Source organism: Schistocerca serialis, chromosome 1 (genome assembly GCF_023864345.2).
Source record: "Schistocerca serialis cubense isolate TAMUIC-IGC-003099 chromosome 1, iqSchSeri2.2, whole genome shotgun sequence".
Classification (NCBI taxonomy): domain Eukaryota; kingdom Metazoa; phylum Arthropoda; class Insecta; order Orthoptera; family Acrididae; genus Schistocerca; species Schistocerca serialis.
Genome location: NC_064638.1, coordinates 454,743,297 through 454,760,723, shown reverse-complemented (window position 1 = coordinate 454,760,723; position 17,427 = coordinate 454,743,297).

Below are 17,427 nucleotides of genomic sequence, written 5' to 3'. Positions count from 1 at the left end.
ACAGAATCAAAAAACTTTTCGCAACATCATTTTTCTCACTCCTTTCCCCACGACCTCAGCGACCTTTTTTTCCTACGAAAATGAAACCTCTGTACTTGTTTGAAGTAAATCTTAAGGGTGATTTATGTACTGCAGTAAACTGTGCATTGTTGAGAAAACACCGGAATGTCAAGAAAAGTGAGTCAGAAAGCAGTTACCGGAACAGCTGGTGAAGCAGAGTTATCAAGTGTTAAATAGCCGCTGACTTCGAATTATACACTGTTTGTGAGACAGTCTCTTATAACGACTGCTTCTATTAATAGTACGTATCAACACTCAATGGATTTCTTCGATTTATCTAGTTTTTTTTTCATGGGAGTTGATAAGTTTGATGTACCGATAAATTTGATCTATCGCCGCTAGAATTAGCTAGACTCCACTGTAGTTGGAAAAAAAAAGATGGGATTACAAAGGTTATCATTTCCGTAAATGTCAGACGGTCGATGGTTGTTGGGATCCTCTTTACACGACCTGATTCACTCCGCCAGCCGGCAATATTCACCCGCACACCAGAGTAAACCACAGACAAGAGTACTGAGAACAGATCTTGGCTGGAAAATAGTCGACACGCGGCTCTCAGAACTTGGCGTCAGCCGTCGCGACTCCTAACGGATTCCTGCCGCGCCGCGCTGTCCCACAAGTTAACGGGCTGGTGACGCACGTGCACTTCACGTGCTGTTGCGGCAGCTGCAACCCGCCGCCTGCGTCGGGAACGCCCCACACCGGCCACTGTGCCCGTTACATCAGTCACGTACGGGATAGCCGTTCGCGGAACGCCAGCATTCTTCTGGCACCGTGCCGACTGATACTGCGAGACGGAGGCGTCCTCTCAAAGGTCACCAGCAGTGATGCAAGCGGAGACCGCATGTCGCGAGAACGCCGCGCACCTGAGGCAGCTTCTGCCCGCCTGGAGGCAGCTGGACAAGTGAGAAATGTCTCTGTATGCCAATCTTTTTGAGATAGTTGCGGGGCTCGGCTGTCCGATAGAGGATGTCAAATTAAACACCTTTCATCCGTAAAATTTCCAACCTTGTTTTATTTCGCAACCAGTTTTAGCGTTTTACTACGCTATCTACGGGACTTGTGTACGCACAGCAATGGTACCAGTATGAAACAGATAACCAAAACAGAGGCCGTGGTGCAAGTCCTATGTACAGTGGTAATACCCAGCACAGTGTTCTGGTATATTCCTTGATATCCACGTTCTCAGTTAACCATTTAATCAAAAAGGTTCTAACTGACATATTACACAATGTATGGTATACTCCGACACATGTGCTCCGGTGGTTTTTCTCTTCTCTTGTCTAAGGGCTAAATGACATGTAGAGGTCTCAGGCGCTGCAGTCATGGACTGTGCGGCTGGTCCCGGCGGAAGTTCGAGTCCTACCTCGGGCATTGGTGTGTGTGTTTGGCCTTAGGATAAGTTAGGTTAAGTAGTGTGTAGGCTTAGGGACTGATGACCTTAGCAGCTAAGGCCCACAATATTTCACACACATTTGAACATTTTTTTGACATGTTGCCGGCCGGAGTGGCCGTGTGGTTCTAGGCGTTGGAGCCGAGCGACCGCTACGGTCGCAGGTTCGAATCCTGCCTCAGGCGTAGATGTGTGTGATGTCCTTAGGTTAGTTAGGTTTAATTAGTTCTAAGTTCTAGGCGACTGATGACCTCAGACGTTAAGTCGCATAGTGCTCAGAGCCATTTGAACCATTTTTTGACATGTAGAGATAAACACTTTTGGTTGTTCTGACTGTAATTAGTGTCTTTCTGATATACTGCGTATGCATCGCGGTACTTTTCTTTTATGCTTATTCCATAGCTTATGATTTAGTATATCACCTAGTTACGCGCTTGCTTACTGTTAAACTTATCACTTTCGTGATAACGTGGTTTTATCTTTTCCATATTTCAATACTTACTAGTTAGTGGTAATTCGTTTCCGTATATTGCATTAGATTCATAGTTTGATTCACTAGAAATGTTTTATTAAATAAGTTGCATCTTATGAGTTGTCATCGATAAATTGCACTGATGTAGATGTAGTCTCCTTTTATTACTTGTTAGTAGTATGTGATCTTACAGATAGTAAGTGGTATAAGTTTTACTAGTATATGACAGCATGTAATCAGTCTGAACTCGTCAGTGTATGACAACATTATTTTACTCCATTTGCTTCACGGGCATCGCATTAGCATTATACCGTGATTATCTATGCATAACATGAAATCTTGACCTCCTTTTAGTAGATCTTCCTGTACTGGTTGGTATTGTCATTGTTATATTGTTACATATTACCACTGTATATAATCCTTGCACCACGCCCCCTACTTCATACTGGTACCACTGCTGTCTGTACACAGGGCCTGAAGACGGCGTACAAAAACGCCGAAACTAGTTACCAAATAAAAAAAAGGTTGGAAATTTGACGGCTGAAAGGTATTTCATTTGGAATCTTCTAAATCAGAAATGAGTCCAATGCACCGTGATCGAAAAGTGCAATGACCCTTCTGGACCTGGGCTTTTATTAGCGACAGCTCAGTCGTCAGAGAGTTTGGTAAAGAAGTGATAGGTGATCAGTGAAACGTTACAGTTCGATAGATGTTTCAGTATCATGTTGCTTACTACTGTCCTTCAAGAATAAAAAAAAAAGATAGCTACTGCCAGAGAGATTGTTCAGCACAGATACGCTGCTAACCTTTTGGCGGAGGGACGCGAATTCAGACACTGCAGGCTTCACATGTCACGCCGTACTCCGCGTCCACTTTCAAGTTATAAATATGGCTTTCATTTCGGAGTCCCGGCATTAGCTAACAACTGTTTTTACAACGTTTCCACAGCGTTGGCAGATGCTCCAGAAACCGCGAAATGGAGCATTTCTCCATGTCGTCATCATCATCATCATCATCAATTAAGCGCCCAAATCACGACTCAAAATCAACTGTTTTCTAAGAACGTCACTGTGTGTTTCTTGCTTGGTTGACATATATGAGCCTAAACGGCATTAGTAAGTGGGTATAGGTATAAGGTGGTTATACTTAAACTTTCGGTACCATCTGAAAAACGACTGCTCGTAAGAAAATGAAACTTTGCGGAAACATTTGTAATGACACGCGGAAGAGAAATAACGAGTAAACCAGTAAAAGAAACATTTTAGTTTTAATATGAGGGAGCAACAATTGTTTATTGCGTGCCATGTTTACATTTCTCGTTAGCAACGTTGCACAATGTGACAATCATCTGCGTCAGCGACAACCTGGAACAGCACTGGACATTATGCTACTGCTGCCCGAAACAAGGGGGCGGGGGCATGGAATGTCTAGCTGGCGTGACACAGATCGTGCAAGGCTTAAAGGCAGCACACTGCCTCCAGCATTCTCAGTCATGGCAGCAGTAACTTCCTCAACAATTTTCGGCGCAATTGGTCGTTGACCTATCCCGGGAGCAATTCCAATATCGCCAACAAGTTCGAATTTCCGAGTCATGTTCCCCAACCACGGTGCGAAAACATGACCACTCCGTAGTCATGTAACGCGCCGATACCCGCGAAGAACAGCAGCACTTTCGCAGTTGTTTTGATAAAACAGCTTTACGAGTAACGCCCTGCTCCCCTTCTCCAGACCTATGTTGACTGTCTGCAACTGTAATACACACTGATGCCTGTGTTGCAATCCTACGTCACAGTTCAAGACCCGGCGCCAAATGACAAGTTATCATACTAACACTACTAACAACGCAAATCCTGTAGCGCACAGTCTGAATATTATTCCTATAAAGTTTGGTACCCATACGGTAAATAGTTTTCCGTATACACTGGCTCCATCAACGAAAGTTTAATTATAATTACCATTTATAACGAATGATGATAGTGAGCCTGTAATTCTAGCTAAAAATAGTAAACATAGTGGAAAGGTGAACTGAACAGTTATAACAACCTTCCGTTTCAAGAAGTCCTTCGGTGAGATTTTCTATGGTAGCCGATGCCCATAATCCAAATCTCCTTCGCCCTCTCGGTGAGACAGTGCTAAAATGTTCCTGCATATGGCAACGATGAGATCGTCCAACGGAACAGAGCTCGAAAATGGTCTGGGTGGTATGTTGCGTCTCCGGCAAAGTTATCATCAGACACATTCAATGACGTACCAAACCGCGAGGAACCCAAACGAACGACACATTGGCACTAGCATCAGCGAGTCAAAGCATTTCTGAACCCGTTGTTAAGGTTGAAACGTCTACATAGCACTACAGCTCTGGAGTACAGTGAGGGAATCAGAGCTTACAACAGACTTAGAGATTCCGTGAAGTGACGAAACCAAATATTTTAATGTTACTCCACGAGTCCTGGGTTCATGTTTTGTTACTAACATAACGGCCCGGGCAAATATAAACTGTTGTACAGCAAAGAGCAGTTCTTAGATTAATTTTGCTTTAAAAAATTATTTTTCTGTAGTAGAGACCGTAACGCAACAAGCTAGCTCTCAACCAATAGGTAATTTTACACTAGGGCAGGAGAACACCTTTATTGCGAATACTATGCCAGACTGGGTGAGAGAGTTGGTGATATACAGTTCCTTACACCGAGGCTGTAACCCTGTGCCCTTAGTTAGAAACTAGGCCTTCCTAACAGAGGAATGGTCATTCGTTCAGTCAATTCAACAATCCTTCGATGCTACTTCAAAATAGAAAGTATATGCTGGCACAGTATTTTGTCCTGTCCTGCTTTCATTTCCGTACTCGCTCTTAACACCATACACAAAGTTTTCAACTGCATCAACACAAACTACAGGTGAAAATTAACCTACCTAGCTTTCCACCTTCTAAGTTTTAGGTCATTCAGGAAACCTAACCGAGTTTGCAAGAGGATTGGGACGTTTATAAGTTATTCAAAGGCAGCTCCCTGTCCCACGAAGATCATCACGCCCTAGGGTTCGTCATCACGGCTTGCCGATACTATTAGTACATCGAAATCCGCTCTGTGATTGCATTGGCTCAAAAGAAGGCGGATTCAACCACCCACCGTTCGCCGATACAAAACATTGACGTTATCTTAAAGTAGAACGCCTCACTCGTTACTCTCATTATGATGTCTTTGACCAACATCGCTGTTAAAAAAAAAAAAAAGAAATTATAATTTTTAAAAGTTATCAAGAACTCTCATTACATTACAGCACTATAAATTACATCAGCAGTCGTTACCCATGTGTACTTACTTTCACTGCAAAACTAATTCAACGGTAGTACCACAGAAAAGTCAGAACAACCTTCGGTGAAATTAAAAGCAAGGGTGATAACATTAGGATTGAAATGTAAATTCCAATGTTAAATGCCGGCGTACCATCAGACTTTCGAAAAAATATCAACCACACAAATCCGAGCGTAGCAAGAGCATTTAAGTGCGAGAACTATGGCACAATCAGCTTAACAGCTCAAGCATTCAACCTGCTGGAAAGATTAATATACAGAAGAATGGAAAAGAAAACTGAGGATCTGTTAGATGGCAATCAGCTTTACTTTAAGTGAAGGCAGCAGAGACCCGCTTTTGACGTTGCGCTTGATAATGGAAGTAAGACTGAAGAAAAATTAACACCCGCTCGTAGGAATTGTCTGCCTAGAAAGAGCGTTCGACAATTTCTAAGAGAAATAGAAGTAAGCCACAGGGACAGACGGGCGGCGGTATGTACAAGAACCAAGAAAGAATAATACAATGCGAAGACCAAGAACAAAGTGCTCAGATTAAAAAGAGTGTAACACAGGGATAATGTCTTTCGCTCCTACTGTACAATCCATACATCGAAGAAGCTATGACAGAAATAAAAGAAACGTTGAAGAGCGGAATTAAAAGGGAAGGGGAAAGGATATAAATGACAAGATTCACTTATGACATTGCTATCTGCAGTGAAACAGACGAGGAATTCCAAATGTGCTGAATGAAATGAATAGTCTAATGAGTGCAGAATATGGATTGAGAGTAAATCGAAGAAAGACGAAAGTAATGAGAAGAAGCAGAAATGAGAACAGCAAGAAACAGAATATCAGAATTGGTGATCACGAAGTTGAGGAAGTTAAAGAATTCTGCTACCTGGCCTACAAAATAACCCATGACGTACGGAGCGAGGAGAACAGAAATATGAGACTAGCGCGGCCACAAGAGACAAGAGAAGTCTACTTGTATCAAACACAGACCTTAACTTTAAAATTAAATTTCTGAGAGCACAACAGTGCATGGTAAGGGAATCATGGAAAGTGGGAAAACCGGAACACAAGATAATCGAAGGATTTGAAATATGGTGTTACAGAAGAATGTTGAAAGTTAAGTGGCCTGATAAGTTAAGAAATGAGGAGGTTTTTCGAAGAGTCGTCAAAGAAGGGAACATATGGAAAACACTCTCAAGAAGGACGGGATGATGAAACATATGTTATATATATCAGGGAATAACCATGGTACTAGAAGAAGCTGTACAGAGTAAAAAGTGTATTTGTAGACAGAGATCGGAATACATCCAACAAATAACTGAGAACTTAGGGTGCAAGTGTTGCTCCGAGATCAAGAGGATAGCGCAGCAGAGGAATTTGTGACAGGCCGCATCAAGCCGGTCAGAAGACTCATAACTCGAAAAAAAAGATGACTTTTATAGATTTGTATCAATGTAATTATTTATCTTAAACCAGTACACCTACGTTTTGCATATTAACTTAGACAACTCACGGTTTCGCAGTATCTCGATCAATATGTATACATTCAGCACGCCAGAAGACCCTTTGTCAAATTTGTGTTTTATTTTTCATACCACGTAAGCAATTTACTCTGATTACACCTTACTAAATGGCCTTTCTGTTACATTTATAATATTTCATATTCTGAGTGTTTTCTCGACCAATACGTCTACATTTTTGATAAATGGCTAACATTTATTCCAGGACAATCAGCAGAAAAGCAGTCGCCACACGTCATATATAATACATATTTGACTATTTCCCATCGATACCCGTAGCAACTAACGGAACGGTGAGCTTCGAAATAACAACAAAGAAAAATGGCTTACAAGTAGCAACCTTATTGGCCTACCATTGGAGTCTTGCGATAGTATCTCTCTTCCAATTCCTTACTCTTCGTGTATTTAGAACCCGCAGTACCGCAAGAACATATTTTGCTGCTATTTTGTGTAGAGTTTTTGCCAATAATCGGATGCCGAGTTCTTCATAAATCATTCCATCGTCTTCATTGTTCGTCAGCACATAACACTGGCGCTTCAGACTTTCCACCATTCATTGCATCCTTTGCCAAACCTAGGATAATTAGCAGTTCCTGTGAACCACTCGATCTAACTACAGTGTCATACGTCACATTTCGTAAGACTCCACTCACAGAACTAGAAATAGAAGAAGTATTTATTAGCCGTGCGGTCTAAGGCGCTGCAGTCATGGGATGTGCGGCTGGTCCCGGCGGAGGTTCGAGTCCTCCCTCGGGCATGGGTGTGTGTGTTTGTCCTTAGAATAATTTAGGTTAAGTAGTGTGTAAGCTTAGGGACTGATGACCTTAGCAGTGTCCCATACTATTTCACACACATTTGAACATTTTGAACCTGTCAGGACAGAACCGGAATTATCCAAGTTGCCGTGATGCATTAGTTTTCTTCAGCCTGGTCTATGACCTTTTGAATTACCGAAAGGAAATGTCGACGATCTCTTTTAATATTGAAGTACCTTTCGTTTTCCTAGGTGCTGCATAAGAGTTAGCGAAACAGATAGACAAGGGCGTGTTAGTCTACTACGTCATTCGACAGCGAAACTCGGAAACGCTGCCTTGAGGGACAGACTGAAACGATACCGCCAAAAAACTGTTTATTTGCTGTTGCATCCACATGTGGCATGTTATTCGAGTATTTCGAAATAAATAAATGAATGCTCATTTTTGTACTAATTACGATGTTAATTTATTTTAGTGATTGGGTTGTCATTTCTCTCATTCAGCTGAAGCGTAAACTGGCAGTTTTTAACTGAAAATTACAAATTCACTTCACTCTATTTTTGTCGACCACATGTATGAGAGAGAGAGAGAGAGGAGAGAGAGATTGGAAAGAGGTGTCTGTCACAGCTCCCGTGTCTGAGAACGCCAGTACGGGTAATTTCGGTTCTTCACAAATCGTAGATCTGTTTTATGCTCTTCCAGACGCAAAACTGACTTTCAAAAATGGTTCAAATGGCTCTGAGCACTATCGGACTTAACATCTGAGGTCATCAGTCCCCTAGAACTTAGAACTACTTAAACCTAACTAACCTAAGGACATCACACACGTCCATGCCCGAGGCAGGATTCGAAGCTGTGCCCGTAGCGGTCGCGCGGTTCCAGACTGAATCGCCTAGAACCGCTCGGCCACAACTGCTGGCCAACTGATTTTCAGTCACACCAAAGACGACAGAAATCCTTACTCATGTACTGCCACTATCTGGGGCACTATAATTTTATTATTATCTAAGAAGGCTAGGCCTCTAGAGCTTTCCTTCATTTTGCGATCGTGATATGATGAAAACTTTAGTTCACGTCGCTATAAACATTCTGTGTGTGGACCAGAAACCGAAGCCTGCGCATTGCTTATCACGGACAGGGCTGCTGCGGACTGCGGCAAACAGGACGTTCAATTGTAGGATGTAAAGACCGCCAGTTATACAGACCACCGTTTTTTCCGAGTTCCCAAACATGTTTCAACACCACTGTGCCATCATCAGTGGGTTTCCGTTTTATTTAATCTGTAATGTGAACATTTTTAATAATTGATCACAAAATTATGTGGATATTTAGTTCAAACAATAATTCGTTTATTTTTGTTAATACCTTCACACTTGGTGTGCATTAGTTTTCAGGACCACTTGTGCATTATTTATTACAGGCAGCTTGTCATCTGCATCCAAACGATGCCGATGAGAAATTTTGTTAGGAGTTAACCTATCATCTAAACGTAATTTAGTTTGTCGTGATATTTCACGCCTGCAAACTCGTATCAGTACCGTCACCTTACAGTCCGCGATTGTTGGATTTCTTGCGTACACTGCTGTCGCCGTGAACGCGCTGTGACTTCTTTCACGACCCCGCCGCTCGTGTTGTGTTGCAATTCTCCTTCATTTTTAAAACTGTTTTGTTACATTTATCATCAGAAACGTGAAACACAAAAAGCTTAACGAGTCGGTGCGCAAGGATCTCGCGCTTTACGACTTTATAATCGAAAATACATGGACTGTCTAGTAAAGTCGGCGTAAGATTCAAACAAATAGCAAAATGACTTAGAAATGATATCTGGATGGTGAAAATTGTCTCTGAATAAGACCAAGTGCGAAGCCATCCACTTGAGTACCAAAAGAAATCCGTTATACTTCGGTTACACGATAAATCACTCAAATCTAAATGCTGTCAGTTCACCTAAATAGTTGGAATTACCATTACTAGCCGGCTGGTGTGGCCGAGCGGTTCTAGGTGCTTTAGTCTGGAACTGTGCGACCGCTATGATCGCAGGTTTGAATCCTGCCTCGGGCATGGATGTTTGTGATGTCCTCAGGTTAGTTAGGTTTAACTAGTTCTAAGTTCTAGGGGACTGATGACCTCAGATGTTAAGTCCCATAGTGCTCAGAGCCATTTTTTGTTAGTGTATGCTACCTACATTGGGAGAATGATCATCGTAATAAAATAACAGAAATCAGAGCTCGTAATGAAAGATTTAAGTGTTAATTGTTCCCGCTCGCTGTTACGGAGTGGAACGCTATAGAATTGATCTGTAGGTGGTTCGACGAACTGTCGGGCACTTAAGTGTGAATAGCAGAGCAGCCATGTAGATGTAGATTCAGATGACACCGACTTCAAGAATTCTAAAATTGGAGTGAAGGTGAAAACCAATGATATAAAATTATTTGTTTTATTATGTATTACATTGTGGGTATCGACATCTTATAAACCAAGATTAATGAAGTTTTTTTCAAAATTTGCATCTCTGTACATACAGATTATTTTAAAACTTTTATTTTCCAATATTTAGGTACTCACTGTGGACAACACTGGAATTGAAGTTTGCGGTCGATATTTCTCTGACACAAGATGTATGTGTCATTGCGTTCCCTAGTTGCGAATTTGAATTTGGTGATGTTTGATGTGAAACTAACATAATTGTACGTACAGTATCTGTATTCTGTATTTTAATACAACTGTGACGTGAGTAATTGGCTAAAATTATGTCATCTATGCGTTATGGAAAAGCTTGAATCTCCCATTGTAAAGTCTAAACATTTGACATACAATACCAAAAATTGTTTCAGACTTCCACCTATCACGACTCAAGCAATAAGTAAAATCACGCTTCTGGACATCTAAATTATCCCCTGGATGGGGCCTCATAATGAACATTTTAACAGGCAATGTTTCGTCAAGTTCAGTAACGTACGTAGCTTCAGTATATGTGTTCGACAGCGTAGCGTTTACTGGAATATTTTTTTAAATTGGAAACAGCTGTCTCATCATTACTTTGCCTAATGCTGTAACGTCAACTGCAATAAAAACGGTCACGTTTATAAGCGAGTTCATCTTTTTGCAGGACAGAGCCACAGTGTAATCTTCAAAGGACTAGTTGCATCTGAAAATAAGTTATCTTCACTTAAATTGACGCTCACTATAATAAGAATATATCATGTTGGCTACCATGCGACGTCAGACAATGTACACTCCTGGAAATGGAAAAAAGAACACATTGACACCGGTGTGTCAGACCCACCATACTTGCTCCGGACACTGCGAGAGGGCTGTACAAGCAATGACCACACGCACGGCACAGCGGACACACCAGGAACCGCGGTGTTGGCCGTCGAAAGGCGCTAGCTGCGCAGCATTTGTGCACCGCCGCCGTCAGTGTCAGCCAGTTTGCCGTGGCATACGGAGCTCCATCGCAGTCTTTAACACTGGTAGCATGCCGCGACAGCGTGGACGTGAACCGTATGTGCAGTTGACGGACTTTGAGCGAGGGCGTATAGTGGGCATGCGGGAGGCCGGGTGGACGTACCGCCGAATTGCTCAACACGTGGGGCGTGAGGTCTCCACAGTACATCGATGTTGTCGCCAGTGGTCGGCGGAAGGTGCACGTGCCCGTCGACCTGGGACCGGACCGCAGCGACGCACGGATGCACGCCAAGACCGTAGGATCCTACGCAGTGCCGTAGGGGACCGCACCGCCACTTCCCAGCAAATTAGGGACACTGTTGCTCCTGGGGTATCGGCGAGGACCATTCGCAACCGTCTCCATGAAGCTGGGCTACGGTCCCGCACACCGTTAGGCCGTCTTCCGCTCACGCCCCAACATCGTGCAGCCCGCCTCCAGTGGTGTCGCGACAGGCGTGAATGGAGGGACGAATGGAGACGTGTCGTCTTCAGCGATGAGAGTCGCTTCTGCCTTGATGCCAATGATGGTCGTATGCGTGTTTGGCGCCGTGCAGGTGAGCGCCACAATCAGGACTGCATACGACCGAGGCACACAGGGCCAACACCCGGCATCATGGTGTGGGGAGCGATCTCCTACACTGGCCGTACACCACTGGTGATCGTCGAGGGGACACTGAATAGTCCACGGTACATCCAAACCGTCATCGAACCCATCGTTCTACCATTCCTAGACCGGCAAGGGAACTTGCTGTTCCAACAGGACAATGCACGTCCGCATGTATCCCGTGCCACCCAACGTGCTCTAGAAGGTGTAAGTCAACTACCCTGGCCAGCAAGATCTCCGGATCTGTCCCCCATTGAGCATGTTTGGGACTGGATGAAACGGCGTCTCACGCGGTCTGCACGTCCAGCACGAACGCTGGTCCAACTGAGGCGCCAGGTGGAAATGGCATGGCAAGCCGTTCCACAGGACTACATCCAGCATCTCTACGATCGTCTCCATGGGAGAATAGCGGCCTGCATTGCTGCGAAAGGTGGATATACACTGTACTAGTGCCGACATTGTGCATGCTCTGTTGCCTGTGTCTATGTGCCTGTGGTTCTGTCAGTGTGATCATGTGATGTACCTGACCCCAGGAATGTGTCAATAAAGTTTCCCCTTCCTGGGACAATGAATTCACGGTGTTCTTATTTCAATTTCCAGGAGTGTATATCACATTTTTACATTACATTAATCACATTCCATGTATTCCATGGTGACTAGTCTAAGGATGTCGAAAAAAGTCAAAGATCTAGCAAGAGTTACCCTATAGAGTTCTTTAAGTGTGTCCACCACAGGATCTACATGACATTTAATGTGCTCTGTACATTGTTGAATACATTTGTACCCTTGTATCTCGACTCCTTTCTGTACTGATATTAACCCACTGAAATCTTTGTAGAGGTTTTCTTGGTCCTAGTGTTATAGCCACTAGTAGTTGTCAAAGTACCTAGTTTTTCGAGTAGGTCTGTCTAGGATGTTCGATAATTAACATCGAACATAATACTTACAACACGTTTCCTTATTCAGAAAATATTGTCCCTGTGAGTTGCGGCTCCACAGAAAACGATTTCATAATTCGTAGGGAATGGAAATATTCAGAACTAACGTATTTAAATAACCCATAACATTTAGCTCGCGTATTGCAAAAACATAGGTGCACTAAGGTGTCACATTAATTCTAAGCAGCGGTTGTCCCAGCAGAAGTTGTGATTTCCCTGTAGTGCCAAAAACTTAGTACTTTTTCGTACTTCATTTTGGACTTCCATGACAAGTACTGAACTCCATGCACTGACTGCCTTCGAAATAGAATGGTAATACACGCAGGAACATTGAAAATAGCGCAACGGCAGTGAAGAAAGGTACACACGTGAAACTTTGCATGCAAGTTCAGTGAGATCCGATATGCAAATGACCCAAATTTGGTGTCAATGCGCATGCCTAAAGACCCCTACAGCGACGCTGCAATCGAACAGGAGCACTGTTTAAACAACGGGCAGTGGGAGAGACATACGCTTGAGAGAGACCAAATAAACAGCGTGAAAACCCCCGCAGGCTGGTCGACACAACGTGTGGTTCGTCTTGTCGATCAGTCGGAGTGTTCCGTGAGACTATTTTGGAAGCAGTGGACGCGAGAAGACACGCACGTGCGTCATAGCGGATGTGCAGCGACCAGGAAGACAAGGCGAGAGGACCGATGGATCATGCGGCAATTACAAAGCATTTCCAGACGCTTGTGGACGATAATTTGCAGCTCAGGTCCCAATGTAGATTACTGTCGTTAATCTCGAGATCTCGGCAATTCCGTCCACTGTGGTGCTAAGCCAGAACAACGTAGACTTCCCAAATTTACAAAAAATGGTGTTTGGTGAAGAATCTCGATTCTTTTTGGGCACGGTTGATAACCGCGCACGGGTGTGGAATCAGCCTGGCGAACGGCACAGTCTCACCGACGCCGTCGTACGCCACATCGCACAGCTGGCGCAACGGTCTGGGGGCCATAACCTGCGGTAGCCGGCTCCTTTAACTGCGGTACGTGGAACCGCAACGGGCCAGCGCTATGTTGATGACATTCTTCTATCCCATGTGGGACCTTACCTACATGGTCTATCAGGGACACTTTACCAGCAAGATAATGCTTGACTGCTTATAGCTGGAGTTGCTCAGAACTTATTACGTAATGTTCCGACTTTTCCATGGCCGGCCTACTTCCTACAGAGCACGTGTGGATTTGTCCCCTATAGAGCAGATATGGGACCAGCTGAAACGGCAGATGCCGCTTTGTTACTCTGTACATGATCTGGAGGTGACTGTTCAAGATTTGTGGGCCATTCAGCACAACATCAGACCTCTAATGAACTCGACGCCGGACGATGTTGCAGCGTGTACTGCAGCAAAAGGTGGTCCAACACGTTGTCGATATTGCACTGAATTTGTCTACTTGTGCACACTGTATCTGTTTATTTGTCTTGATTTTTGAATCAAGTGAATCATCTGTATCATTATCTCTAACAAATTTCCCATGTTCCCGTCTTGGTGCGCTACTTCCAATGTTCATGAGCGTACATTTGTCATGGACTATGTGTTAATCTTTCTGAAACCTTCATTAGCTGACTTTTCAGTAAGGACACTATTTCTTTTGATTCCTGTACTTGTATCATCTGCAAAAATGACAAATTTTACATCTTCTGAAACTGCAAGTGGAATACCATTTAGGTATATAAGAAACAACAGAGGACCCAAGACCGAACCTTGTGGAACACTACGCCTGGTTGCTTCAAGTGGCTGTGTGACTGACTTGTTCCTGATAGAATGTGCGGTATCTATTATTCCACAGTACTTTAACTTAATTTAAAAGTAACACCTAACAGGGCTGACCCGCAACGCATACGCTCGTTACAGCTTATTCCGCTGATATGCTAGATTTTTGGCAGTGTGTTCTGTAAATCTTGAAGCTCGAAGCCGAGAGTTAGTTGCAACATCCAGCGGGTGAGAAGCCTCCTGTGGTACCTTCGCCACCTGCAAATCCCGCCACACCACTGCAGGAGGCTCGTCAGCTCATCTGCCTGAAAAGCCTGCGGAGGCGCTCGCGCACGAATAACTTAATTTCTATTCCCAGTGGCGCCGCCTATTCATCTATAAGTTACTGCTTTTTCTTATGTACTTTCAGCTTCTTTTCCCCTGACTCCACGAATTCATTATAATATCGCCCGAGAAAAAAAAGGAAGGACCTCTGGCCGTGAAATTGAGAGAAAGAAAGACGGGAAGTTGGAGAAATGGAATACGGAGCGAGAAAAAAAATCGTTAGTCATTTACAGTTGAAGACCGCTAGGAGAATATTAATTGCGTAATCCAGAGAACAGAGCTTTAAGGATCTCGTTTAACTTCCATTCCATTTTTCTTATACTTTCCTTTTTTTTTTCTTTCTTGTCTCCCCTCTTTTCTTTCTTGGCTGCCATCAATTTCGAAAGTCTTTCTGCTTGCAGCACGGACTTAATTAGATGCTTAGTCACTCTGGTCAGTATTTCAGTGCTTTATTTATTATGTCATTAAGGCTTCTCGGGTTCTGAGCTTGCGTCACAAAGAAATGCTATTAAGCACACCTAAGCGCACTTTCCAACCCACGTTCTCCATGCAGTAGTTGATTACTACAACTTCCTTTCTGCGGTTATTTGCTCGGCAGCAGCCTGTATTTGGATAGCAACTGTCATCACATAGCACTGTTTCGACACACACACATACATACATACATACATACATACATATACCGATAATATACAATGGCTGGCAGGTGTGGCTGAGCGGTTCTAGGCGCTGCAGTCTGGAACCGAACGACAGCTACGGTCGCAGGTTCAAATCCTGCCTCGGGCATGGATATGTGTGACGTCCTTAGGTAAGTTAGGTTTAAGTAGTTCTAAGTTCTAGGGGACTCAGAAGTTAAGTCCCATAGTGCTCAGAGCCATTTGAACCATATACAATGAAGGCACATAAATCACATTTCGCGAAAGTGAAGTACCATCGTGCGCGACAACAGATAACTTTTTCCAGCTAGGTAGCTGAAACCCTCTTTGTCTTAGTCTCCCAGCTAACCATACCATATGATTTTAATTTGCTTACTTAACAGTGAAACTGGTGCAAAATTTTGTTTCATCTAAATGGAACTGATCAGTGTTGCAATTTTTGTCGCGCATTAAATTAATGACACAGCCCAATGGAATCCAAACCGTAGCTTTGTATTTATTATGAATCTAGTTACATAATTCAGTCTTATATTTTTGTAAACGGAAACATGGAATTACCATGAGATCTATTTTCAGAGACATAATTCTTTTTCGTATTTTCCATTAAATTCGAAATTTTAATCACATTTGGGAATTATTAACGCTTTTTTACAATTTATTCTGGAATCGTTTGTAAACGATGTTTTTAATTGTGTGTGAAAAATCGGTATTTTTAACACCGCTGTGCTGCGACTTCTTAAATGTTTGTACTTTTTGTTGAGGTAGTAGTTACGGAACGAGCTTCCGTTACTTTGTTGTCATGGAGTTGGCACGAGAAATAGTTGATCCGGTTTTGGATTCCGATCTATAATGTAATGTGGAACTGATATAAATTACTATATCAGAGATGGAAATAATAAACGCACAGAGGGATAAAATTCAGCACGCAGCAATGTGCTTATTTTAGAACTAGGTTAGTGCCCGCTGCTTCTCTCGCGTAGACTGTATGTTCTGCACTTTTTTTTAGAATTTATATATTGTTCACAAAATGCAAAGGCTATAGAATTATGGTCTTTACCGAATGTACTTCTGACCAAAAGCGATTCTGATAGTTGGAGACGAAGGTTTTTGTTTATCATACCTTTTGCGTTCTTGTGGTGATATTTCCGTAGAAACTTTCGTCCCCTAATACATATTTATTTACATCTAATCGAGCAGCCAAATACTAATGTTCATAGATTTAGCTTTAATATCTTTAAATATAACGGGAAACAATGGAACATGTATTCTTTTACTTCTAACAGAGAAACCAAATATAATCTTTTTCGTAGATTTAACTTTGAATACGCTATTATAATTCAATATTTTCATAACTTTTCATTCTCTATTTCATTCCCTTGGGAGGTTGAATTTCCAAAAGCACTGACACACGTTTTTTTTTATTTCTGACGGGGAAACGAAAGCCTATTTTTGCAGTTCTAGCTTCAAACTTGTCTTAATAGCGACATATTTTCAAAAAGCCTTTCATCCTCTCTTTCACTCCCTTACAAGTGAAATTTGGAACAATCTCTTCTTAAACGCTTCCTACAGTATAAGATCAACACCCTCTGCAAATTTCAAATTTCTGTCCTTAGTGGTTTGTGCTGTGCGATGTTGAGTCAGTGAGTCACTGAATCAGTACAGATGGGACCCGATCGTACCATAGACATAAGAATGATTATTACAGCGAGCCATGTTTCTCAACGAGCCGTATTCATGAGAACCAGACGAGTATGTTTTAGTTTTAGTATTATTTGGAACTTCCTTCTCGCTTGCACTGAATCAGAAATATTATTCCTAAAATTTTTTATTAGTAACAGATAGAAGTTGGTAACACGTTAAATCTATGTAGAGGGATTATAAACTCGCCAGGCATAGGCTCAGTCAACTGTATCACAGCTAGACCTCAACTACGGGCCTTGACAATCCACTCCCAATATCCCATTCTCACTCACTCGATCAGTCCTGTCTCGTAGCCACTGTCTCCTTCGTTCTGTCCTACTGCTACTCTCGCCTCCCACTCAGTCTCTCTCTTGCTCTCTCTCTCTTACTGCTGTCATCTCATTCATTCCTTTCTATAGCTGCTGTCGCTTCTCACTGTCACATCACTGGCTCGCATACACTTCCACATTCTACTTCTCTTTCTCTCTCACGGGCACTGTCTCCTTCACTCTTTTTCC